Consider the following 26946-nt stretch of genomic DNA (forward strand, 5'->3'; position numbering starts at 1 on the left):
ATCCTCTCAACAGAGAGGAGGCTCTGGAGAGAGTGGCTCCTCTCTGCCAGCAGGTCACCTCTGCAGCTCTCAGCAGAGGGAGTAGCTCCTCTCTGCAGCTGGTCATCCCATCCTCTCCAGCTAAGATCAGAGAGGTACTTCTCTCTGCAGCTAGTGGTCTCATCATTTCTCTGCCCTCTTCATTCTCTAGCTGTCTTCTGCCCTGCTCTGGCTGAGCCCCAGGGCTTTTATGGACCTCAGAGTGGAGGAAGTGCATGCCAGTTGGCTCATGGGTGGCCATGGGCAGGCCCAGAAGAGGCATCATGAGTCCCCACTCCAGTCTACAGGACTGGCAGCCCACCCCTCAGCCATCAGGCCCTTCCTGGCCTGAAGGTGGGCCTTACTGGGGACCCACCCTCTTTCATCCAGGACTCTGCCTCCTGCTGCCATTCAAGGCCCTGGGGCTTGGCCCCAACCCTGCTCCGAGATTGAGTGGGCACCAGGGTAGGAGAGAGGCCAGGCAGTGGAAGCAGATAACCCAAGACTGCTGGGAGAGAGGAGGGGGCCTTCTTGGGCCCCTGAGGGTGCAGACTGCAGAGATGCCTGAGAGGGTGGCCACAGCTGCACCCAGGGAGCTCCAGTTCCACCAACTCAGGAGGGGTAGGGTTCCTACTTGTCCCTGGCTCCTGCCCACTCCATGAAGTGGGAGGCCCAGGTCTTCAACCATGGGTCAGGGAGTTGCAGCTGCACCCAGGAGGGCAGATACTGCCTGTTCCTGCACCCCTGCAAGAGGACAGGGAGGGTTGGATCCACAGCTGCCGTTTAGGTAGCTGTAGCCCCTGGCCAGGAGGATGGACTCCTGCCTGCTCCATAGAGCAGGCCTGGGTCTGCAGCCATGATTTGGGTGGCTGCAGTGGCACCCAGGGAGCTCCACGAAATGTGCAGACCCAGCTGTGCCTCCCAGCTGTAGCTGGGAGTTAGCAACTGCTGCAATCAATACAAAGTCTCTCTAGCCTTAGTTTCCACACATACAAAAGGAGGGTGATAATAACTAAGTTCTAGGATTGATGCAGTGATTGAAGATACAATTTTATTTTTAATTTATTTTTATTTTTTATATTTTTTGAGACAGGGTCTCACTCTGTCTTCCAGGCTGGAGTGCAGTGGTGCAATCTTGGCTCATTGCCATCTCAACCTCCTGGGCTCAAGCCATCCTCCCACCTCAGCCTCCCAAATAGCTGGGACTATAGGCACAGACCACCATGCCCAGTTAATTTTTTTTTTTGGTAGACATAAGGTCTCACTGTGTTGCCCAGGCTGGTCTTGAACTCATAGGCTCAAGCAATTGGCCAGCCTCTGCCTCCCAAGTGCTGGGATTACAGGTGTGAGTCACCATGCCTGGCCCTGGAAACACTTTTCCTTTTTTTTTTTTTGAGATGGAGTCTCACTCTATTGCCCAGACTGCATTTCAGTGGTGTGAATTCTTGGTTCACTGCAACCTCCTGGGTTTCAAGCAACTCCTGTGCCTCAGTCTCATGAGTAGCTGGGATTACAGGCATGTGCCACCACTCCTGGTTATTTTTGATATTTTTAGTAGAGATGGGTTTTCACCATGTTGGCCAGGCTTGTCTCGAAATCTGACCTCAGGTGATCCTCCCACCTCGGCTTCCCAAAGTGCTGGGATTACAAGCATGGGCCACCATGCCTGGCCCTGGAAACACACTTCTAGAACATCTCAAGCTGTATGTGACAGATAGGGGGCTACGGCTTTACACCACACAGTTGAAAAACCTATTCCCTCACTTCACAGTAAGAAAACTGAGGGTGAGGGTCATTGCTCACTCAGTAAAACTCCCACAATTCCACCACCAATGTTATAGCCTTAAATAATGAGACGCATTTTCCAAATAACCCCTAAATCTTCAGATCCTGAGTCATGAGAAAAATACAATTGTGTTGGCTAGAATTATGAAGACAGAGAAGCATACTCATACATTTTGGAAGTTTTTTCAACAAAAGCTGAAGAGGGAAATTCTATTTAATCCCTCAATTAATCAGAGAAGTAAAAATCACTAGAATGCTCCTGTTAGAGTCCTTTAGTTAACTGAGATTTTACTATATTCAGCAGTTAAATACAATAGATTGTCAATGTATGAGACTCCATAAAGCTTCTATACCAAATTGATTTTCTTTAATTTCATTTGGAGAGTGGAGAGGAGAAAAGGGTTGTCTCAGGTACAAAAGGGTGATCAAATTCCTTAGCTTGTAACATGCACAATATATTTCTAAGTCATATATGACTTCCCCTTGCTTCCTCCTTTTGGGTTTGCTAATTACAAATTTTTAAATCTTTTCAGTAAAATGAGGTTAAAATTGTTGATACCCCATTCACTAGACCAAATGCTCATGCCTGCATTAGTTCACACACACAGCACACACATGCAGGCACTCTCTATTAGAGTACAAAATTCCCAATCAATATTTTAATATTTTTTTAAAAAAAGATGCCAAGACTGTATAAAAGCTAAAATTTAAAGATAAATTTCAATGATAGTGGAATCTGATTAAAAGTAGCTAAGATATCTATTTCACATGGCACTTATTTCTCAGCTGAAGCCTACATTTCCATGAAGGCTGGTTTTGGATCCTTTCTCTGGGGCTGGATTCCTGCCATCCACATACTAAATATTTCAGATACTCCAATGGCCCCAAGGTCTCTGGGAATGCTAGTGGCAGGAACAGTGAACCCACAGTGGAGAAGACGCATGAGAGGGAACACCTAGTTGGGAATTCCATGTCAGTTGATTTGTCACATGTCTAGAATTTCATGTTTGCTGACTACAGAAATGAGGTTTAGCAAAACAGAAGCAGGTTCATATGACTGTTTTTTCCATATTGTACCAGCCATCTGTTCCCACATAGAGAAGTTCTGATTAAGGAGGGAAGCCAAGGGAAAGCTCCCTGTGTGTGACTCCAGAGAGTCCACTGGCCAGCCCACCTTATGGTACTGTTGGCTTATGTCCTCACAGAGCAATGAACATTTCTGATTTGGACCACTCCACTCTATTCGGTTGAGGTCGTTGCCCCAGAGGTACATGCAGGGTAGACAGGGCTCATTTTCCTAGAGTATCAAGCTTACTTGGATATTGAGAGTGGTGAGGAAGAGGGTGGAGAAAAAAACATTCTGTTTTATATTAAATCAAACAGTATGTGATTGCATGTCACTACATTTTCACTTTCCTCTGCTGTAGAGGAACTGAGAAGGGTAGGAGCCCAGGAATAAATGGTACCATGAAGAAATGTAGGGTAAGGAAGAAGACAGCTAGACTGGAAATATGAACATGTCAATTCTAGCTATGGATTGGACACTACCTTGCTGTGTCACCTGGGAAAAATGCCTTTTCTTTGTCAGAAAAATTGTATTACCTTACCATAAAGCTATAATAATTTAGACAACATAGTATTGGTATATAGACATATAGCTAGATAGAAAAGACAATTGAGAAATAGACCCACACTTTTAAGATCGATTAATTTTCTATAAAATTGCAAAGGAATTCAATGACAAAGAGATAAACTTTCAAACAAATGTTGCTGGAATTATTGGATATGCACAATAATTAAATTTAAATATTAGCTCATGCCACATGCAAAATTTTTCACTTGAAATAGATCATAGGCCTAAGGGTAAAATCTAAACTTATAACATTTCTAAAAGAAAACATAGGAGAAAATATATGCAGCCTTGGGTTAGGCAAAAATTTTTTTTTAAGAAAAAAAGGTAACAAAAATCACAGACATCAGATATGAAAACATTGACAAATTTGACACCATCAAAATTATAAATTTTATTCTTTAAAAGGCACTGTAAAGAAAATGAAAAGATAAGCCATAGACCAGGAAAAAATAGTTAGAAAACATACATTTGATGAAGAACCTCTTTCCAAGAGATATAATAATGTTCTTACAACTCAACAATAAAATAAAAAAATTATCCAGTTTCCACAAAAAATCTAAACAGACACCTCATCAAAGAAGATATATGGATGGCAAATAAGCCCATGAAAGCATGCTCAACATCATTGGTCATTAGGGAAATGCAAATTAAAATCACAATGAGACACAACTACATACCCTCTAGAATTATTACAATTCAAAAGACTAATCCTACCAAGCGTTAGTGAGGATATGGAACCACTAGAATACTCATCTATTGCTAGTAGAAATGCAAAAATGGTACAGCAACTGGAACACAGTTTGACTATTTGGCTTTTATTTTTATTTTAACTTTTATTTTTATTTGAGTCGGAGTCTCCTCTGTTACCCAGGCTGGAGTGCAGTGGTGCAATCATGGCTCAGCCCTGACCTCCTGGACTCAAGCAATCCTCCCACCTCAGCCACCCAAGTAGCTTGGACTACAGGTGTGTGCAAATATGCCTGGCTTTTTTTTTTTTTTTTTCCCGAGATGAGGTCTCACTATGTTTCTCAGGCCAGTATTGAACTCCTGAGCTCAAGGGATCCTCCCACCTCAGGCCCTCAATGTGCTGGAATTACAGGCATGAGCCATTGTGCCTGGCTCCATTTTTAAAAAATAAAATGAAACATACACTTACCACATGACCCAGGAATCCTACTCCAAATTTACCCAAGAGAAATGAAAACAATATGTTCGCACAAAAATTTGTATGTATATATTCACAGCAATTTTCCTCACAATGGCCAACAATTGGAAACCATGTCAATGTCCCTCAACGGTTGGAGAAGCAAGTAGATATATTTCCATATAACACTACTCAGTGATAAAAAGGATCAACCAAATGGAGGAAAAGCACTATGCTAAGTAAAACAGATCAGAAGTAGAACACAACATGCTTTATGATTCCATTTACATAAAATCCTAGAAGAGGCAAAATTAAAATGATAGAAAACTAAAGTGATAGAAGTCTGTGGTTGCCAGGGCAAGAGGTTTGGTAGACGAAATTAACTCCAAAGGGGAGGAAAGAACTTTTGATGGCAAAGAAAATATTTTTTACTTTTATTGGGTTGGTAGTTACACTGACACATAGATTTGCTGAAACTCCTCAAATTAATTGAAAATTGTTAAATTTTACTGTACATAAATTACACCTCAATAAAGCTACATTTTTTTAAAAGGAGTTGGATTATATGATTTTAATACCCCTTCATTTCATAAAACATGATCTTTAAGGAACATGAATTTTTGTTTGTTTGTTGTTGTTGTTTTTTGTTTTGTTTTGTTTTTTTGAGACAGAGTTTCACTTTTGTTGCCCAGGCTGGAGTGCAATGATGCGATCTCAGCTCACCGCAACCTCTGCCTCCCGGGTTCAAGCAATTCTCCTGCCGTAGCCTCCTGAGTAGCTGGGACTACAGCATGCACCACCACGCCCAGCTGACTTTGTATTTTTAGTAGAGACGGGGTTTCACCATGTTGGTCAGGCTCGTCTCAAACTCCTGACCTCAGGTGATTCGACCGCCTCAGTCTCCCAAAGTGCTGGGATTGCAGGTGTGAGCCACTGCGCCTGGCCAGGAACATGAATCTTTTACAATAGGCCTGACCTTCGGCCCTAGAGAAAGACATTATCCTTATTATAACCACTCAGTAAATATGCCTGACCTATGCCCTGGAGGGGGACACCATTGCTACCTTTCAAGTTCTTTGCTCTACAAACATCCTTGGAAAGATGATCTGGAAAAAGATAGTCAGTGTCCTTGTTTGCAAGACATGAAAAACACCTGAGTGACCCATGGAGAAATAATACCAGTCACTGATGCTTCCCCTGAACTTCCACAGGAGGAATTTTGAGTTCAAAGTTAAAACATCCCAGTTTAAAACCAGGTTAAGTCACTGCCAGCTAGACAAAGTATTTTACTTCATCGGCGCCTCAGTTTCCTTGTCTATTCGATTTTAAGTAATGATCATTGTCTAGGAGTAGTTGCGTGAGCCAAGTAAGATAATGTATTTTAAAGTGCTTTTTAAGTTCTAAGGAAATAGCTAAATAATTACTCTACTACGTACTTTTAATATTTCATTCTCTTATATTGTCAGATTTGTTGCCAACTCCTACTTCATATTCTTTCACTGCACTTAACACAAAACTGAGCAGATAGTAGGTATTCAATTAACCCTTGATGATTGCCTAATCCCTTGAGTAAAGAGGTATAGTTGAACTCTCCCTCCAATTTCCCCTTAAAAATTCCATAGCCTCTTTTGCTTCTTTTTCTCCTCTGACCACCCTTTCCCAGTCACATTTAGGCTGGAGGGGAGAGGTGAAGATCTAGTTTATTTTCCTGTAGAAGGCACTTGGAATCTTACTCCAGCACCTAATGGGTGGCTACTTCTATCTGTGGCAAGTCCTTAGCAGATGAAGAGGTGAGATGGTGTGATGCAGCCAGCATGTTCACCAGGCAAGAAATGTGTTCCCATACATGGCCAGCACTTAGCATGGTGTTCATGTTCAACAGGGAATAAAAAATGGGACATGAGAAGTTAGTAGAAAAAAAGTCATCCCTTGTGCAATTACCTCTTTTTAAAAAATGCTTTAATGGATCAACCCAAGAAAGCAGTCTCTTCAGTCACTTCTACAATGTAAGTGACAGCAGGGTAGAATCTAGAAAAAGAGATCTGAGTTGGGCCATTTCCTGTGGGTGATGGCAGAAGTTATGGTGATAATAATGGTGATTGAGAGTGACCCAACACACTGAAGAATAATATCTCACATAGAGGTTCTAAAGTCAGTGTATAAAGTGAAAAATATAAAAAGTCATGTCTACCCTTGAAAAATATTGCAGGAAGGTGTCACATTTGGTACCAAAATACCGTCTCTTAATGAGGCCAGTATATCCGGCCAGAGTTCCTCAGATGAACATCAAACGATATACCTGGCTTGTAACTACCAGTCATATTTTTTAAACAAATACACTTTTAAACCTCATATTGTCCATGAGAGGCTCACATTGGGAGCGCATGGGCACATACACCAATTGAGAAAAAACAGATCCCTGTCTTCCATTACTCCCTCCTCAAGGAGGTTGAAATGACAAGCAAAACTCTCTCCTTTTACTTTCTGTCTTTCCCACAACAACTAAACCACTCAAATTAAATAGAAATATGTTGACACCCTGCTCCATTCTTAAGAGATTCTAATTTCCTTTCTTCACATTCTTAGCTTTGCATTTCCATTTCTTGCTTGATTTACCTTAATTCTCATGGAAAATACTGGACACATCGGCAGACAGCTTTTTCACATGTAGGATATATCTAAGATTGATACAAAAGAAGGTCATAATAAGTCTTTCCTCAGTAACAAGATTAATGTACTCCGAGGCTTAGGAAAAAGCCAGTAATTGGGAAGGTTTAAGAGTACGTCAAATGAATTCATTGCTGTGAGAGACAATTCACCATTTCACTGATGGAGCCAGCAGCAGCCCTTCCGAGAGCAAGAAATAGCCATAAATCTAAACAGGAAAATATCCGAGTTTTGCTACCATGTCACATAAAATATCTCTTTTCAGAGCTAGAGGTATTTTTCAAAACTAAGTTAGAGCCACAGCTGTGAATAATACCAGGCTTATTTCAAGAATGAGTAATAGAGACAACATTTTATAAGACTCCAAATTTGACCTTTCTTGGAAATTCTAATATCCAGCAAGAACTAATCTTTGAGCTCATAAACATATAATTTCTTTGATTTTCTTCCAAATTTCCAATAAGCTGAGATTGCATTTGGAGGTGGAGAAGTGGAACATTGTGAACAGGAGAGGAACACAGCGATTCCCCTTGAACAGAGGGTGAAACCAGAGGCCAGCGGGCTAGACTGTCCCACAAGTCTGTTTGATTTGGCTGGTACAGTGTGGCCTAAATAGAACTTAGAAAATGTTTGACTGAATTGCTAACAAAAATAAAAAAAAAAATAAAGATTTCACATTTAAAAAAAAAAAATCCAGATTTCCAGCTTCTCTTTGAAGAAATGAAATGATCTGGCAATATTGGGTTGATATCACTTCCAGGCAATACGAAGCTTGAGCTGAACAGAGATTGTCCCTTTAGACAGAGCAGGCAACCTCCAGTTTGTCACAGTCCCCACCACTCCTTGTTATTTTCCAGACACCTGGGCCAAATGTCAGTTTCTCAGTTTTTCTCTATCAAACTACTGTTGTTTTATGTAATAGCACAGTTAAAAGGAAAGCAAAAGTTTTGTATTTATATATTCACCAAATGTGTGTGTCTGGAGGAGGAAGGAGATGTGGAAGGACAGTGAGCTCTGGTTCACATGTTTGGGTTACCTGGTCTTTGTAAATATTTGAGTTTTTAATTTCCAACTTTAAATGTTTGCCTCCCTCAGGAAGCCTGAGATTCTATCATTTGAAGTGTTCCACACCAAAAGGTTTCTTTAGATACCAATGCAACTGAGATTTTAGAGGCAACGTTTAAATGATTTTGCACAAATCATCCTATAATAAGTAATTCTGAAAGAAAAACATTTCCACTGTCGTGGGTAAGCACATGGTCTCCCTCACTAACAGACCACTCCTATAATTCACCATCAATGCTGACATTCTCGAGCTTGGCTGACTTTCTCATCTGAGAAGTTGGGAAAGGAAGTAGACATAGTTACAGCCTCTAATGTGCAACCCTCTGAGTGAGAACAGGTTTGCCTGCAATAAAGTAATTATGTAATTGTTACAATAAAATATAATTTACCTCACCACTCCAACAGAAAAAGTAATTTTTTTCCTTATTGAAAGGCTCTGACTTTTCAAAAGATTAAAGGTGGTTACTGCAATATTTCTGAGGCAAGAGAAAAAAAGTTAAGGAACGAACATTGCTTTCAGCACAGCAACACAGCTAAAATGATATGATTGTTGCAAGGACATTGTTCAGAATATTAGACGACTCTAAAGCAGTAACAGACTTTCCACATTTAATATGAGTCTTTGGACAAAATTAAATTTTAGGAACAGCATAAGGTCACACAGTCAATGTGCCAACCTTTTCTACATTTATTTCAATCTCATCTCCCAGCATTGTCACCGGAGCCTTGCCTTCTCTCCATCTCCGTAAATAAACCGTGTTGACTCTTGAACCCACATTCACTCTCTTGGCTTAATTACCTTCCATGATAATGAATGCACTTCCGATTTCCGTAAAGCAGCCCACGTGGGAACCTCACTTTTTATCTCCCTGCTTTGCTCATTTACGTAATAATTGCTGAAAAGACAGAAACTCTCCCTCCTTCTCTCCCTCTTTCTCTTCCCTCTCTTCATTTCTTTCTTCCTTCCTTTGTCACAATTATTGATCTTTCTCTTTTTCCCTTCTTCTCCCCACTCTCCCTTTCTTCTCTTCTTCCTCCTCTTTCTCCCTCCTCTCCTTTCTTCTCTTCCTCCTCCTTCTTCTCTCTTCTCTCTCTCCTCCTCCAACTCCTCTTTCTTCTTCCTCTCTCTCTCTCTCTCCCAATATGCCTTTTTTCAGTCTTCCACATCCCTTACCATGACCAAGATTCTGCCTGCTTTTCCTCTCTCATTCATTCACCACAGCAGCCTTATTCTATTTTGGAAGCTAAGAGATTTTTTCTTCCTGAGGGAAATCACACTGGCTGTTTCCTCAGCCCAGATGCCCCACTCTCAGATCTGCCTTAGCCTCTAGCTCATACATACCCTTCTGGGAGAGGGTATTGCCATGGCCCTCCTTTCCTCCTCCCCCAGCTACTTACCACATCTGTCTGTTTATTTCCCTCACTGTACTGTCCCTCTGTAGCTATCTTGCTTCTTCTCTATGTACGTTTGTTTTGTCTATCTCTCCCCAGATAGAATTTAGGCACCATGAAGTCAACTGCTGGTTCTACAGGCATTCAAAGAATACTTGTTGATGAGTGAGTGGAAAAAGATCCATCTACCCTTTGCATGTGCTTCCTTTTCTCTTGTAGAACCACTTGAGCATTCCTTTAGAGAGCTGAAATTCCAGTATCATAGGTCTTTGTTGGGGGAAAATTATAGCAACTTATTAGCATTACAATTTTGTATGGTGGTAGGTGTGGAGGATATCTAAGGCCATGGTTTTCAAATGTCTCATATGTATAATGAACACCCAATGCAGTAAATGCAAAGCGTGGGGTCCTCTTCCAGAGATTTGGTACTGGGGTAAAGCCAAAACATCTTAACAAGAACTTGGAGATTCTGACACAGTCCATGGAGGCTATTTTGAAAAATACCATGTCAGGGCTTAGACGGTGGTGTAGACTGAATTAGGTGATGACCTTTCCCAGAAATTTATCTGCATACAAAAATTTACAAAAGAACCCAGGAGACTTTTTGGAGGAAGGGGAATGGGACACCTCCCCTTCAGGGCTTAAAGTTATTAGAAATTGTCTGATGGAAGATGCGTTGGTTCTGCTGAGACCAGGTCCATTACCAGAAGATTACCACAAACCCAAAGAACCATCACTCACCATGAGGAAGACTGGATTCTAGGCTAGGGCATGCACAAATGGACAGAGAGCTAGTTCAGGTGACACTGATACCCTTTCTGACCTAGCGTCCTCAGTGGATCTGAATGGAAAGAACCCTTTCTAAATCCCTATCTTAAAGATCTGGAGCAGGGTTTTTTTATTGTTGTTCATTTCACTTGTGAGAAAATACAAAATAAAGTGTTTTTTCAAACCCTGTGGAGGGTAAGGTGAAGAGGGGTCCCCCAAAGCTCTACATTCTCTTGTGAAATACATCTTTCTCATCTATAGCAGGATGATTCGCAGAATGAGCATCTTACAAAAATTTAGGAAGAGAAATCTCAGGATCAGACTCCCTGCTCATCTGACTATAATTCAGAGTCAGTATAATTTGAGAATTAAAAGAAGTATGACCTTATTTTGTTCTCATAGGTTGCTGAGATCTGGAGACACTGAAACACTTAGAATTATAAAATATTAGCATTAGAAAGACCCTAAATGTGTCAGAGACAGGAAAATTGAGGATCGCAAGAGGAAGAGAGCCAGCCAACATCACATGGTTGCATAGTGCCAGACACAAAATTCACTCATTCATTCAACCTTTTAACTATTTTTCTGAGCATCTACCACAGGGCTAGTTCTTGATGACAAACAGATAAATTTAATTCAAAAAACATTTATGAAATTCCTACTATCAGCCTGGCACTGTAGTGGATATGGGGGACATATCAAGATAAATAAGCTGCAGACTTTCTCTTGAGGTGTTCACTGTCTAGTGGAGAAGAGGCAAATTCATAAGGAAAAACCATTGTATGATGTGATAAATGCCACTCTCAATGAATGCTTATAATAGGATCACATCACACATTTAACTTACATTTAAAAAGTCATTCCCTTTATTTATAATAAAAAATCTAACAACACAGATTAGTGTACTTGAGGCAGTTTATTATTAAAATGGAATGTAATAAACCATGCAAACAATCAGGAACACTTTAAAATCTATGTCATTAGTTATTTGGGAAATGCATAATAAAGCCACAATGAGATACTACTACACACCTCTTAGAATGTCTAAAATTCTAAGACATGACTGACCATATCAAGCATTGGTAAACATGTAGAGGAACTGGTATTCTCATACCCTGCTGGTGGGATTAAGTAGTAAAAACGCTTTGTAGAATAGTTTAGAAAACATGCTTACTCCATTCGATTAAAAAAGTTAAATATGCGCTGGGTGCAGTGGCTCATACCTGTAATCCCAGTGCTTTGGAAGGCCAAAAAGGGGAGGACAGTCTGAGGCCAGGAAGTTCAAGACCAGCCTGGGCAACACAGCAAGAACCTGTCTCTACAAAAATAAAATTAGCTGGATGTTATTGCGTGCACCTGTAGTACCAGCTACTTGGGAGGCTGAGGCAGGAGGACTGCTTGAGCCCAGGAGTTTGATGTTACAGTGAGCCATGATCCCACCATTGCACTCCAGCCTGGCCAAAAGAACGAGTCCCTGTCTCCAAAAAAAAAGAAAAAAGTTAAATGTACACCCACCATATGAGGCCTAGGTCTTTATCCAAGAGACAAGAAAGTCAAGGTTCATCATTCAAATACTTATATTATACATGAATGTTCACAGTAGCTTTCTGTGTAATCACCCCAAACTGGAAACTACCCAAATATTTATCAACAGGTGAATGGATAGCCAAATGATCACACGTCCACACAATGGAATACCACTCAGCAATAAAGCGGAATCAACTATCGAGACACACAACAACACAGATGAATCTCAAAATAATTATGGTGAGTAAAAGAAGCCAGAAAAACAGCATATGATTCCACCTTTATACAGTTCTAGAAAATGGAAAGTAGCCGTGATGTTAAAATGCAGATCAGCAGTGACCTGGTGAGTCGTGGGTGGAGTGTGGTGGCAGGAAGGAGGAATTTCAAAGGGGCACAGGGAACCTGTAGGGAATGATGATTTCACAGGTATATTTTTACGTCAAAACTTCTCAGAGTATACACTTTATGCTCAGCTTATCAATAAAGCTGTTTAAAAATAAAGACACAATAATAAGTCCTAGGATACCATGTCAAAAAACAAACAAACAAACAAAGAAGATCAAGGGATTTGGAGTTACAGAACCTGACCCAGGGTGGGCTCCCAGCTCAAAACACACCAGCTGTGTGAGCAAGCTCAAGTCTCCCGACTTTTCTGAAATCCTTTTCTTATATAGCAAATGGGGACAATAATTCTTGCCCTACTATTTTATGGGATGATAATGAGGAGCTATTAGAGGAACAAGTGCAAAAGGACTTCGTAAAATTTTTAAAACATTACACACTGGGTAGTGGCTGTCCTCATTGGCACGGGACTTGCTTATCCCCAGTAGCAGGAAATCTCTCTGACGACTGGTCAGAGGAAAGATGACAGGAGGGCAGAGAGGAACAAACACATCTACAGGGACCAATGAAGCCACAGCAAAGAGAGGTGCATTTGATGACAGAAGGAAGGATGGAGGGGAAGGAGCCAGGGAGAGCTGAAACAGCAGCAAGGAGAATTGCTGGTCAGATTCTGCGGGGCTGGAGACCAAGGGGAGGCCGGTGCTGCCACAACAGAGGGAAGAGTGAACCCAATAGATAAGGGAAACAAAAGCAGAGGGCAGAGCCTGGGCTCAGACTAGGACAAAACAACTCCTGGGAACACAGGCTCGTGAACACAGACTCTGCCTCCCTCCCTGCTGCCAGACTGATCTTCAGTCAACTCAGTCGCCCACTTGCTCTTGGGAGGAACAAAACCAATCCTGACCAGGTCCACCCCCAGGCCTGGCTTCTGCTACTTCCCCAGCCTCATCACCTACCACTTCCCCCAGCATTGTGCACACTGCTCTTCTCTCAGCAGGCACCACGGAGACGCAACACAGGCTCTTCCCTCAGCTGAGACTGCCCTGCTCTCCCCCATTTGCCTAAACCTCTACTCGTGCATCAGATCTTAGGTCAGCTGTTGCTTTTTCAGGAAAGCCTGTCTTGACCTTCTAAACCAAATTGGATTCCCCCATGATGCCCTTCCACAGTACCTGGCACTGTTCCTCTGCCAACATATCATTGTTGTATTTACATTGCTTCTTGGGATGGCTCAGTCAGGGTCTGTCTCTCCCACCAAACTGCAGCCTCCATGGGGACAGACAGCATGTCAACTTTGGCTCTCTGTTGCAATCCATGCATCTATTACAGATGCAAAACAGGTGACGAATAAAGGCATAAATCAGTCTTGTGAGAAAGACTTTCTCTGAAACCTTAAGAAATAAAGAGTGAATGATATGTGTATTTATGAGACTAGTCTACAAGGCATAATCTATGATGCGGACATTTTTATTATCCCCATTTTACAGATGAGAACACTGAGGTTCAGAGAGGGAAAGTCACTTGCCTAACAGCACACTGCTCATAAGTGGCACAACCAGGAGGTGACCTGTGTCCTCCTGACTCCAAGGCCTGACCTCTTAACCAGCCCTTTTCCTCTAATTTTAAAAGAAAGGTTGATCCCTAAAACCCTGTCCAGCTCTGCCTTTCCCGATCCTATAATCTCAAGAAAATTAGCTGGCAATCCCCCAACAAGACAGCCCCCACTTGCAGTCTGTGTTAACCTTTCAGATCTCAGAGGCACCTGCCAACATACCCCTCCAAGAACGACACACTCTTCCACTCCTGAGCTGAGAACTGAGAAGAATTACAATCCAATTGACTCCACAGGCTAAAAGAAGCACCTGTTTAGCTTACATCAGCAGTGCTGACTCTATATTAATATTTTGACATCAATCTTCATCCACTGTGTGGCGGCTCAGAGCTGTGTCCTCCCTGGGTAAGCCTGGGGAAGCTGGCTCCAGGGAGGGGGCAGGGTCAGAGGAGCCCCGACGCCCTGAAGTCTAATAAATTGCTTTGCCACGTAGGAAACTGCTGCTCAAAGAGAGCCTCTCCTTTCAAGTACACAGGCTGTCCCCATCCCTGATACCTGAGTCTTCAGGGCAGGTGGTGTAAATAGAAAATTTCCCCCACAGTCAGACCACTCTCGGTTGGAGAGTGGTCAGTCATTCGGACATTTGTTAATAATTTATGGAGGTCTACCAGCCACCCAACATACATATCAGATTTGCATCTTTTTAAATTTTTATTTTTACTTTTTTTTCTTTTTCTTTTTTTTGGGGGGGAGGGGGTGGCAGTGAGGAGAATGTCTCACTTTGTTGCCTAGGCTGGAATTCAGTGGCATGATCACAGTTCACTGCAGCCTCAACTTCCTGGGCTCAAGCAATCCTCCCACCTCAGCCTCCCAAGCAGCTGGGACCAGAGGTGTGCACCACTGCACCTGGCTAATTGCTAAATTTTTTGTAGAGACAGGGTCTCCCTATGTTGCCCAGGCTGGTCTTGAACTCCTGGGTTCAAGCGATTCTCCTACCTTGGCCTCCCAAAGTGTTGGGATTACAGGTGTGAGCCACTATGCCTGGCCCAATTTGCATGTTGTCATGGCCACAGGAAGATCTAGTTTTAGTTTAGCGTCTGTGGAATGGGATGGGAAATCTAGGTAACAAAATCTATTAAGTGTCTCCCATGTACCGGTCATCCCTGTGTCAATGGATTCTCACAATAATCCATCTGGGTAAATATTATTATCCTCATTTTATTGACAATAAAACAGGCTAAGAGAGGTTAAGCTACTCAAAGTCATGCAGGTAGAACAGGCAGGATTAGATTTAAATCCAGGTTTATCTGGTGCCAGGTCTACCTAATGTCTAATGTCTATGGGTTTAATAACCAACAGTTGGAACAAAGAGTCTAACACAAATTTTACAAAGAAATAAAAATTCAGTTATATCTAGACATACATTTAGTGAATCACATTTGTGAAAAGGATACTATTAGACCAGTGCCATTCAGAGAATGATTCACAGACTGATGCCAGTCCATGAACTACTGGTTACCGACATACTGTGGTAAGTTTAAAACTAGGAGAAACCATTGAGAGACTTGGATAACAAGCTGACGTGGGCATAACGTCCAAGAATGTGATCATATAATTCATTGTTAATGTATTTTATAGAACTATTGATCCATAATAGATAGGAAATACAATTTCTAAGTGTTCCTTCCCTACCAATAGCTTTTGCACAGCACCGAACTAGATGAAATTGGGTCTGTGGGTGTGGTATCATTTGAGGTATACTACAGGGAGTACTTTGTCAAGTTCAAGGGTGAAGGCTCTTACAGACTCACCATTGTCAATCATATTCCACCTTCTCCATGCTGTGTGACCTTGGGGAAACTACTCAACTTCTGTCTATAAAGAGAGATAATAATGGTGCTAAACTCCTAGGATTACTGTGTGAATCAAAAGAAAGTATCTACGTGAAGTACTTAGTACAATATCAGGCACAAAGCAGTCACTCAATAAATGCTAACTGCTGCATTTATTGAGTGCTTACATTAAGCCAAGATAAGTTGCTGATTATTATCACTTGTCCTTTACTGACATCTGTTTTGTCATTAGAATGTATTCCTTTGGGTTATACTAGTAGCCTTATTTTGAAAAGAAAATATCCCCTCCCATCCCCTGCCCCAAAAGAAAAGTATTTCATCATATCAGCTCATTTACCACTAAGGCAGTGATAACTGGGGATAGAGAAGATAAAATGAGAAAGACCCTAAGGGCTCATGGGGATAGGGCGATGCTGAGGATAGTCTGTGAAAAATAATCTTGGTAAGGGAGGATCTTGAAATATGAAATTCTGGAGACATGAAAGCCAGGGATGAGGCTAGGTGGCATTTTGGGAGCATTCTCTTGAAGAAGGCAGAGGAGAACAGACATTCAAATCAGTAGCACAGAGCATAGTTAAGAACCAGAAACCTGGAGCCAGATTCCCTGGGTTTAAATCTTGTCTTTTCCATTTAGTAGCTGTGTGACCTTGGACAAGTTACATTTCCTTGCTGTGCCTCAATTTTTCCACCTGTAAAATGAAGAAAAAAAAAATAGTACTAACCTCATAGGGTGTGAGAAGTCAGTGGAAGTATGTGTGTATATATACATACATGTTCTTACACTGTGTCACAAATTAACAGCAGGAAGTTTGGAGAGAGCCATCTATGGTTAGAATGTTCTGTTACCACTACTACCAATGACATTAATTATAGCAAATACTCTATAGCTCTCACTATGTGTCAGGCACATATACATATACATATTTACACACCTACGTACATACACACACACACACACACAAATATATATATATATATATATGCATCACAATATTATCACCCTAAAAATGCATTTCAGATCATGCCAAAAATATTCAGGGCTCCCTGATGACTTGCAGGACAAAGCCTAAACTCTAGATGAATACTATGATCCAATTCTGATTAAATTTGAGACCACTGGAGGCAAGTGATTTATCTACATTTTAAATGGGAATCAAAGATAATTTTTAATCAAAGTCTGGTTTTATTTTAATCGGAAGCTATTTTTAAAAGACTGAAAGGCTAAAACTCCAATGCAGGAATTTCAGGAATCTTATGAATGGAAAGGAAGATATTTTGGAATGGGGAAGAAAGAAGATACTTACTGTTGCCTCTCAAACCATACTAGTATCTTCTGCCTGCTTGCAAGGTGGGCTCCAACCAGGAGATTGTGGTGGTGTCCTTAACCTCAATTTGTCAATACAATCGCACCCCCAACCCAGTCACTTGGCGACCCCTGCTGGCAACCCCTAGGTAATACACAAGTGGTGCAAGTGGTTCCTGAGCCCTCCTGGGAGAGTATTTTTGACCCAGTAATATGCCTTTGGGTACCCATTGCCCAGATCTTGCTTGCTTTTTCTATGATTTTCCAGTAAAAAAAGAAGCAGGGCCCCATGGAGAAATGGCTGATTCCAGGGTTGAGCAGGAAAAACACATGATGAGCCTGGAGCCCCTTGGAGTATCTTAAAGATACGCTAAAAACCAAAAGCACCTGCACATTGCACCCCCATGTTTATTATATCACTTTTCACAGTGGCCAGGATATGGAGTTGGCCTAGATGTCCATGGACGGATGAACGGGTGAAGAGTGTCTTGTATATGCACAGTGGAATACTGTTTAGCCATAAGAAAGGAGTCCTATCGTTTGCAGCAGCATGATGGAACCGGATGGAGGTCAATATGTTGAGTGAGATGGGCTGGGCAAAGAAAGACAAATATCACGTGGTCTCACTCATATGTGGGAGATAACAAATTGATTTCATGGAAGTAGGGACTGAAATGGTGGCTGCCAGTCTAGGAAGTGGAGGGGGTGGTGAAGAGAGGTTGGCTAATGGATACAAGCCTCCAGTTAGAAAGTAGTAGTAAGTTCTAGTGTTCAATAGCACAGTAGGGTGACTACTACAGTTAATAATGAATTAAAGTTTATTTCCAAATAGCTGAAAGGAAAGATTTGAAACGTTTCCAACACAAATACATGATAAATGTTTGAGGTGATGGGTAGGCTAAATACTCAGATTTGATCATTATATCTTACGTGTATCAAAAATATCATATGTGTCCCATGAATATGTACAATTATTATGTATCAATTAAAAGGGGCAAAATAACATAAAATAAAATGAGAAGAAAAAATTTCAGAAATCATAGAACGTTATCTCTTGCCCCACCACCAGTACCCTACGTGCAACTTTTGGTAGTACGAAACTTTTTAGTTTTGAGAAATCTTCAAAGAATTAGATTCCATAAGCTTCCCTCAGTAGTTCTTTCTAGCATTAAAGCTCAGGCTGTGTCTATACCTAGCTGAATTCAATTGAAAACTCATATTTATTTAGGAAACAAACCCCCATACACAGCATGGGTGCCAGTATTTCATGTAAAAAAATGTTCATCCATAAACATAAAATACTTCTACTTTTAAAACAAAAGAAAGAGAATGGAGACATGTCAAAGAGATTCAGAATCCAACCTGATAGAGCTCCTAATGTCCAAAGCTGGAAGAATTTGAACCCAAAATAAGTAACATGGTATTGGATTATAACAAAGTATAAAATAAATATAATGATTTATGCTTCTGAACAAGAAGTAAATAAGAAGGGGAAGAACTTCCTTATAGAAAAATTTCAAATAATATAGGTATATATTATTATTAAGCTCTAGGAAGTAAAGCTTAATCTCTCACCTTCTTGGACTATAGGCTGAACTTGGTGACTTGTATTCAAAGAAAAGAGTATGGAAAGGGGAAAAAAATAGTAACTTTGCTGTGGAGAAATCTGGTAAATATCACCATAACAAAATGATCGAGTTTAGCATCACCAGCAAAGAGTTATGTTAATATTTTGTACCCCCTGATGTGATATGATGAGAAGGGCACTTCATCTCTGTGGCATTCTTCCCCAAAATCATTACTCCAGTCTAATCGTGAGGAAAGCATCAGACAAACACATACTGAGGGCCACGTTACAAAAATGTAAAACTGACCAGTATTCCTCAAAATGGCCAAGGTCAAGTAAAACAAGGAAAGATTGAGAAACCATTATAGACCAGAGGAGGCTGGGGAGAGACATTACTACTAAACGCAATGTGGCATCCTTGGTTCTCTCCTGGGCCAGCAAAAGAACAGTAGTGGAGAAATCTGGTAAAATCTGAATAAAGGCCTGAGTTTAGTTAAAGGTATATAATGATGCTGACAAATTTACCATGGCAAGGTGAGATTCTAACACTAGGAGAAACTGGGTGAGGCATATACAGAAACTCCTTCCATTATATTTGCAACTTTTCTGTATACCTAAAATTATTCCAAAATTTAAAATATATATATTGTGTAATAGCTATTGAGGAGGCTCAGAGCAAGAGAATTCAGCCTCCTGGGCACTGGGAGATTTCTGAATAGGCTACCAGGTAACTCATCAGGACCTTGTCTCTGTCTGGAGAGTGAGGGCCTGGGCGGGGAACCAGCAATGTTACAACAGGCTGGCCATGAATCCATGAAAGCACCTACCCAGCCAGTCAGCTCATGAGAGGAAGCAGAAGCTTCATATGCTCTCAGATGGGCTGATCCACAGTCCTTCCACAAGAAAAAGAAAAAGCTTATCAATGTGCACTTGTGCTAAAAGACAATAGCAAATGGTCCTATTTTCTTCTTTATTTTCTAGAATTTTTCACAATATGGAATTTCAACGTGTTTCCCAATAGCCTAGTATTCAAGGGGGGAAAAAAGAAGGGAAAGGGGGAGTGCCAGGAGAATCATATTATAATTTAATGCGACATGACTTTCCAAGGTAGTACAATGGCAATACCATTTTTGCCACTGACCCCTCTTTACTGGTCAAACAAAAACATTGTCCATCAGAAATCAGACATATAAATTGATATCTTATCTGACCTATTGTTAGCGTTTGACACAGTTGATAACCCATTCCTCCTTAATGCATATTCTCCACTGGCCTTCAGGACAATATGGTGTCTTGGTTTTTCTTCTATTTCACTGGTCAGTCCCCAGTCTCATTTGCTGTTCCTTCCTCCTCTCATCAACATTTAAACTAGGGCTTGAACTTGTTTCTCTTATCTTTCTACAGTCACTTCCTTGGTGATATCCAGTGTCATGGCATCTAGATGCTAAAATGTTCCCGAATTTGTTTCTTCATCCCAGATATCTCTCCTGAACTCCAGACTCACATTCCAAATGTTTACTGGACATCTCTACTTGGATGTCTATCAGAATTCTCAAACCATACATGTCCAAAATGAAACTACCAATCTTCCTCATTGCCCCAGCCCCCACCCAAATTCCTCTTCTACTCACAGCTTTCCCATCATGGCAACTCAATTTTTCCAGTTGTTTGAGCCACAAATTTTGCATTTATCTTTGACTTTTTCTCATTCTCTCACAACTCATAGGAAATCTTGTTGGCTCTTCCTTCTAAATATCCAGAATCTAACCACTTCTAACTGCCATGGCTGCCACCCTGGTCTGGTCTGAGCCACCATCACCTGTTGCCTGGATGACTGCGATAACTCCTTACTGATGTCCCTGACTTGCCCCTCGTAGAGACAACTCTCAGCCAGCAGATAGAATATGTTAGATTATGTCTCTTCTTTGTGCAAAACCCTGTAATGGCTCCCCATTTCACTCAGAGTAGAAGCAGAAGTGCTTACAAGACCCCATGCGATCTGCTCTTGGGACCTTGGGTGCCTCTCTGTCCTCTAGTCCCTCCCTCCCTGGCTCACTCTGCTCCATCCATATTACCCTCCTCGATGTTCCTCAAGCTTCCCCTAGGGCTTTTATGTGGGCTGTTCTCCCTGCCTATAACTCTCTTCCTGCAGATATACACACAGATAACTTCTAGTCTTGGCTCAAATTGTAGGGTTACTAGATAAAAACAAAGGACACCGGTTGAAATTTGAATTGCAGATAAACAGTGACATGGACATGAAATTTGGAACACTACATATACTAAAAATTGTGATTTATCTAAAATTGAAATTTAACTAGTATCCAGCACTTTTGTTTGCTAAATCTGGCAATTCTACTCAAATATCATCTTATCAATGATGCCTATCTCCATCTTCCTCTCTAAAATCCTACTTACCCTTCTCACACTCGCTTTCTCCTTTTTTTGATATACAACCTAACATGCTATATAGTTTACCTATTTATCACCTTAATCTTCTGTTTCCCTACACTGTCACGTAAAGATTCAGAGAAGGAATCATTCATTGATATATCCCAAGTGCCTAATACATGGCAGGTACATAGTAGGTGCTCAATAAATACTTGTTGGACACATAAATATCTTAAGGGATTAAGAGTTATTGCACTTCTGCATCCTAGCAAATATTGTAGTAGGTGCTTGGGATCCTCGCAATAACCTTGTGCAGTACGTGTTATCTTTTTTCCACAGTCAAGGCTCAGGGAGGTTTGGTAATGTCCCAAGATCACACAGCTAGTAAGTTGCGGTTCTAGGAGATAAATGCAGTTCTGCCAAACTCAGCAAGCCATTCTCCTTTAGCTGTGCTGGGAAAGGATCAGGCAGATCTCGTCAAGGGGAAATTACTTATTTATTTATTTTTGGTAAGAATTTATACAAGAGTTCCATTTGGTGTGTGGAGCCCATTTTATTTGAGAAAATGATCCTCAGATGATTGTTCTTGGTTTGCACTAAATGTCATTTTGCAGATGTATGGGACAGAATGCAAGTGATTGCTCTCCACAGCTCTGTGGGCTCTTGTCCTATATGAAAACAGTTTTCATTCACTCGCCTTCTCTCACGTTCAAAGCACACATTTGTTAAATTGTTTCAAGATGTCTCCAAGGTACAATTTTATTTTATAGTTACTGTCATCCCAAACTATTTAATGTTAATTTCTTACAACCTACTCCACTGTCAGCTTTCCTCATTGTTGATATTTATTTCCCAGCTAAATGTGCATTTATTTGTTGACATTTTTATTAAATTAGACCGTAATAAATCTGTCAGTGTTTATATGTTCTTTCCCTTTGTGCTCAAGAATTCAAAGTAAGTTGATGTGTTTATTAACTGGCTGACCAGTTGCCCTGAGCAACAATAAAGGGTAAGTGCTGTAATGTTAAACCATGGCAGGGGGTTGGGGGAACCCTAAAACCGCCTGTGATGTCTTGGCACATCTTGAGGTCCAGGACTGCTTCTGATGCCTTTGAATAAGGACCTCCAAAGAGATGATCAAAGAAGACATCACTGTCCATCCCATGCATCACTGAGAACTTGGAAAGGAGGATGGGATACCAAGAGAAACCTTGAAGAGTGCATAGAGAGCCTAAGAAATGACCTCTGTCTCCTGTTGCCTGATCAGAAAGTATAATAGAATGATAAAGAACACAGGCTTGGATGTCAGACAGATCAGAGCTTGCCAGCTTGCTATCTAAGTTTGGGTAAGCTACTTAAATTCTCTAAGCCTGAAATATCTTATTTATATATTGGAGTTAATTATAATATCAATCACATAGAGTAATTATAAAGACCTAATGAGACAAGACACATATATGTTTAACATCATGCCTAACATAATGTAACTGCTCAAAAAATAGTGAGTGACTGCCATTATTATTTTCTTGCTTTGCTACAGATTCCATTTTCTTCCCCTACCTAGTTCTGTCTGATTTCTGCTGCCATCCTGTATTACATTTGCCTATCCTGAATTACCTGCATGGGAGCCGTGATTCAGAATTATGACTTAGCCAAGTCAAACTTGGAGTGTCTTCTTTCAAATTCAGGCCAAGATGCTTCCAGTTCACTTACGAGAAATCTAACAGCATAGAGTATTAGAATGAGCCCAAGCTTTGATGACAGAGGACCACCCTCACGGGCCCTAGTGATTTTTTCAGAGTTGCAACAGCTTGAGCAAGCCGGATTAATTTTCCAGAAACTCAGTGTGCTAATCCATAAAGTGGGGACAATGTCTTTTCAGCCTGCTACCTCCCATGTAATCACTTAGTAAGCTGCAAAGTTTAGACAGATATTCATGAATATCTTTTTCAGCAATTTAGGTTTTATGGAAAATGAGGGAAGAGAAATTTTTGTTGGATCCAAATTGAAGGCATAAATGAAGAGGACAATGATTATGTTTTGTAGTTACTGGGATGATCTTGGCTGGCTACGACTTTGGGAGGCAGTAGAATGAATTGATAGTGTCCTGGGGTCTTTGCAGACTTATGTCACGTTATTAGGTATATCTTCAAATCTGATGCAGGATGAAAAATACAGTTTGCTATGAGTGGCTTCTAGGAATTTGGTTTTACTTTAATTTTCTACTAACTAAACAATATAATGCCCAATCAAAAGTTATATAGAATTAATGCAGCTAAAGAAGCATGTTATTGCTCCATCAGATGCACCATGTTAATCTACCTAGTACCAACAATGAGAATATAATTGATTTAATAAGAGATTAGCTTCCTTAGATGTATCTAAGGTTTCAGCCATTGCCCAGCAAATTATCTGCTTAAAAACACATGTGCCAATATTAAGTCCGGAAACCTAAACTGTGTAAAAGAGTTATGTAAAACAAGTATGAGGGGAAAGGAAACTACAATAAAAGGCTTTGAGAGGCAATGTAACATATCAGAAAGAACACTGGATTCAGAATAAAAAGTCTTGCCACACAAGACCTCATATAAGCCCTGAGCCTTGGTTTCTTCATGCATAAAAGGGGCACTATCCACTTCTGGGGCTATTGCATGGTTCAAGTATATATTATATGGGAAAGTGTTTTGGGAAATCCAAAGTGGTACACACATGTAAGAAGCTGTGGAAACGATGAAATAAATTAAAAAGTAAAGACCTTGGTTGAGAGGATTTCCAACCCTCCATTCTTTCCTAGAGGTGGCCCCCCAGCATAGTGAAAATAGCCCTGAAGTTAGGGTCAAAAACCAGATATGAGGTCCATGTTCACTAATTAATGGGTGTATGTTTTTAATCTCTCCTGGAGGGTAGGAGTTCCTCCTACAGAAAATGGAGACAACTCTTTCTTACTTCACAAGGTTTTGGTAAACTACATTGATATAAAGTATGAAAAACATATTTTGTAGAGTGCAAAGCACTCCAAAATAAAAGCAAATATCTTCAGTAACAGTGTATTTTTTATAGAATCCAATAGAAAACTACTTTATCTTTTCTTTTTCCTTTTGATATTGTCTTCATTCATCCCCGTCCACCCCATTTTCCCTAGAGTTTAACTCTACTAGAAATTTATTGTAATTTGTGCATAAAAGCAAACTATTTAGTGAGCACATGAAATTAATGTGTCTTGCATTGACTGTGGGGGTCATTTTGATTGTCCATAACAACTTGGTGAGCCTTTCTAAGATATACTCCATTTTTCCAAACTTCTCAAAGCTGATTTTTTTCTACCTCATCAGTCCCCATTAATCTCCTTATTATTAAAGTTACTAGCTTGTCTCTTAGAATAAAAGCTACACTTCTTACCATGACCTGCCAGCCCCACACAGAAAGCCCTGCCTCTTCCCTGGTCTCACTTCCCATCCCACTCTTCTTCTCCAGGCAATCTGCCCTTCTTTATCTATCCTTCCAACACATCATACATGTTCCTTCCCAGGGCCTTTATATCCAATGACATTCTCCCGCACCTGTAACACCCTTCCACAGATTTTTCACTGGCCTGCTTCCATTCCCTCCTCCAGTCTCAACTCAGATATCACCTCCTTGGCAGGGCCTTCTTTGGTCACAGTGTACAGTAGCCCCAGGACTCCAGTCTCTCTGTGCTACGTTGCTTCATTTCAGAGTCTTCTTTCAACTCTACACAATCCAAGTCAGTGGTTTTCAGCCAAGGGCAACGGTGCCACCTTAGGGGAGGTTTGGAAATGTGTGTGGACAGCTTTGATTGACGTTTAGTATTACTTAGCCTCATCCACTGCCTGCCAGGAGGACAGTTAATGGATGCAGCTGAGTGAACGTGATGTCTGGGTGGATGTGCACATGGAGAACCATCCCCCCACAAAATGTTGAAAAACACTGATTGACTTTCCTATTATGTGTTGCCCCCATTTGGAATCTAACCTTCTGTATTAGTTTCCTATTGCTGCTATAACAAATTACCACAAACTTAGTGGCTTAAAACAACACAAATGTATTATTTACAGTTCTGGAGGTCAGAAATCTAAAATCAACAGGCCTGTGTTCCTTCTGGGGACTTCCAGGAAGAATCCAATTCCTTGCCTTTTTCAGCTTTTAGGAGCCATCTGCATCACTTCGGTCATGACCTCTTCCTCAAATCATTCTAATGTCTTTGCTTCCATTGTCATTTCTCTTACTAATGACTCTTACATTTTGCATCTCTCTTATAAGGACCCTTGTATTACATCAGGCCCACTAGGTAATACAGGATGGCTCCCTTGTCTCTTAATTACACCAGCAAAGTCCCTTTTGCTATACAAGGTAACATTCACAAATTCTAGGCATTAGGATGCAGACATCTTTGGGAACCCATTACTCATCCAACCATAGCTACAAACGAATAGGAACCCTGTCTTGTTCAGTGTTATAGGCCAGGATTATAGCACAGGTTCTGACACACAGAGGTGCACAGAAGATATTTGATGCTGGGTGAGTCAATGTCAAGTCAATACAGCAGCCTAATAAACATGTCTTTGGGCAGGCTCTCATGTGAGTGCTGCCATATAAAATAAAGCTACAGTTTATAACAATGTTGTTCTCCCTTACCGAATATGGATTTATTAATATTTAAAACTGTTTTACAACAAGCAGAGTTCTTACTCAAAATCTGCGTGGTGATTTTGTCAGAATCTGCTTCAACTCTGAAATTTCAGAATAAAACTTCCCACAAGATACCCAAAGCAATAAATCTTTTCACTGGCTGTTTTCACAAGGAATTGGATGCTAATGAGGAAAGGGAGCTAATTCTGCTAAATAATGCCTGATTTCAAAATGGTATAATGAACATTAGTGTTTGAGGCAGTTGGTGTCATAAAGCTTTCCCTTTGGAGGTTGTGTCTTGAGGAATATAACATGTCTTAATCCATTTGTGTTGCTATAATAAAATACCTGAGACTTGTAATTTACAAACAGTAGAAATTTCTTCCTCACAGTTCTGGAGGCTGGGAAGTCCAAGATCAAGACATTGGCATGTTCAATGTCTAGTGAGGGCTATTCTCTGCTTCCAAGATGGTGCCTTGTCACTAGATCCTCTTGAGGAAATGGATACCGTGTTCTCACATAGGAGAAAAGATGAAAGGTGGGGTGGAGCCAAGATGGCTGAATAGGAACAGCTCCGGTCTACAGCTCCCAGAGTGAGCGACACAGAAGACGGGTGATTTCTGCATTTCCGTTTGGGGTAAGGGGTTCATCTCACTAGGGAGTGCCAAACAGTGGGTGCAGGACAGTCGGTGCAGCGCACTGTGCATGAGCCGAAGCAGGGTGAGGCATTGCCTCACTCGGGAAGCGCAAGGGGTCAGGGAGTTCCCTTTCCTAGTCAAAGAAAGGGGTAACAGACGGCACCTGGAATATCTGGTCAGTCCCACCCTAACACTGCGCTTTTCCAATGGGCTTGGAAAACAGCACACCAGGAGATTGTGTCCCGCACCTGGCTCGGAGGGTCCTACGCCCACAGGGTCTCCCTGATTGCTAGCACAGCAGTCCACGATCAAACTGCAAGGTGGCAGTGAGGCTGGGGGAGGGGTGCCTGCCATTGCCCAGGCTTGCTTAGGTAAACAAAGCAGCCAGGAAGCTCGAACTGGGTGGAGCCCACCACAGCTCAAGGAGGCCTGCCTGCCTCTGTAGGCTCCACCTCTGGGGGCAGGGCACAGACAAACAAAAAGTCAGCAGGAATCTCTGCAGACTTAAATGTCCATGTCTGACAGCTTTGAAGAAAGTAGTGGTTCTCCCAGCACGCAGCTGGAGATCTGAGAACGGACAGACTGCCTCCTAAAGTGAGTCCCTCACCCCCGAGCAGCCTAACTGGGAGGCACCCCCCAATAGAGGCAGACTGA

The sequence above is a fragment of the Symphalangus syndactylus genome, chromosome 7 (genome assembly GCF_028878055.3).
Source record: "Symphalangus syndactylus isolate Jambi chromosome 7, NHGRI_mSymSyn1-v2.1_pri, whole genome shotgun sequence".
Classification (NCBI taxonomy): domain Eukaryota; kingdom Metazoa; phylum Chordata; class Mammalia; order Primates; family Hylobatidae; genus Symphalangus; species Symphalangus syndactylus.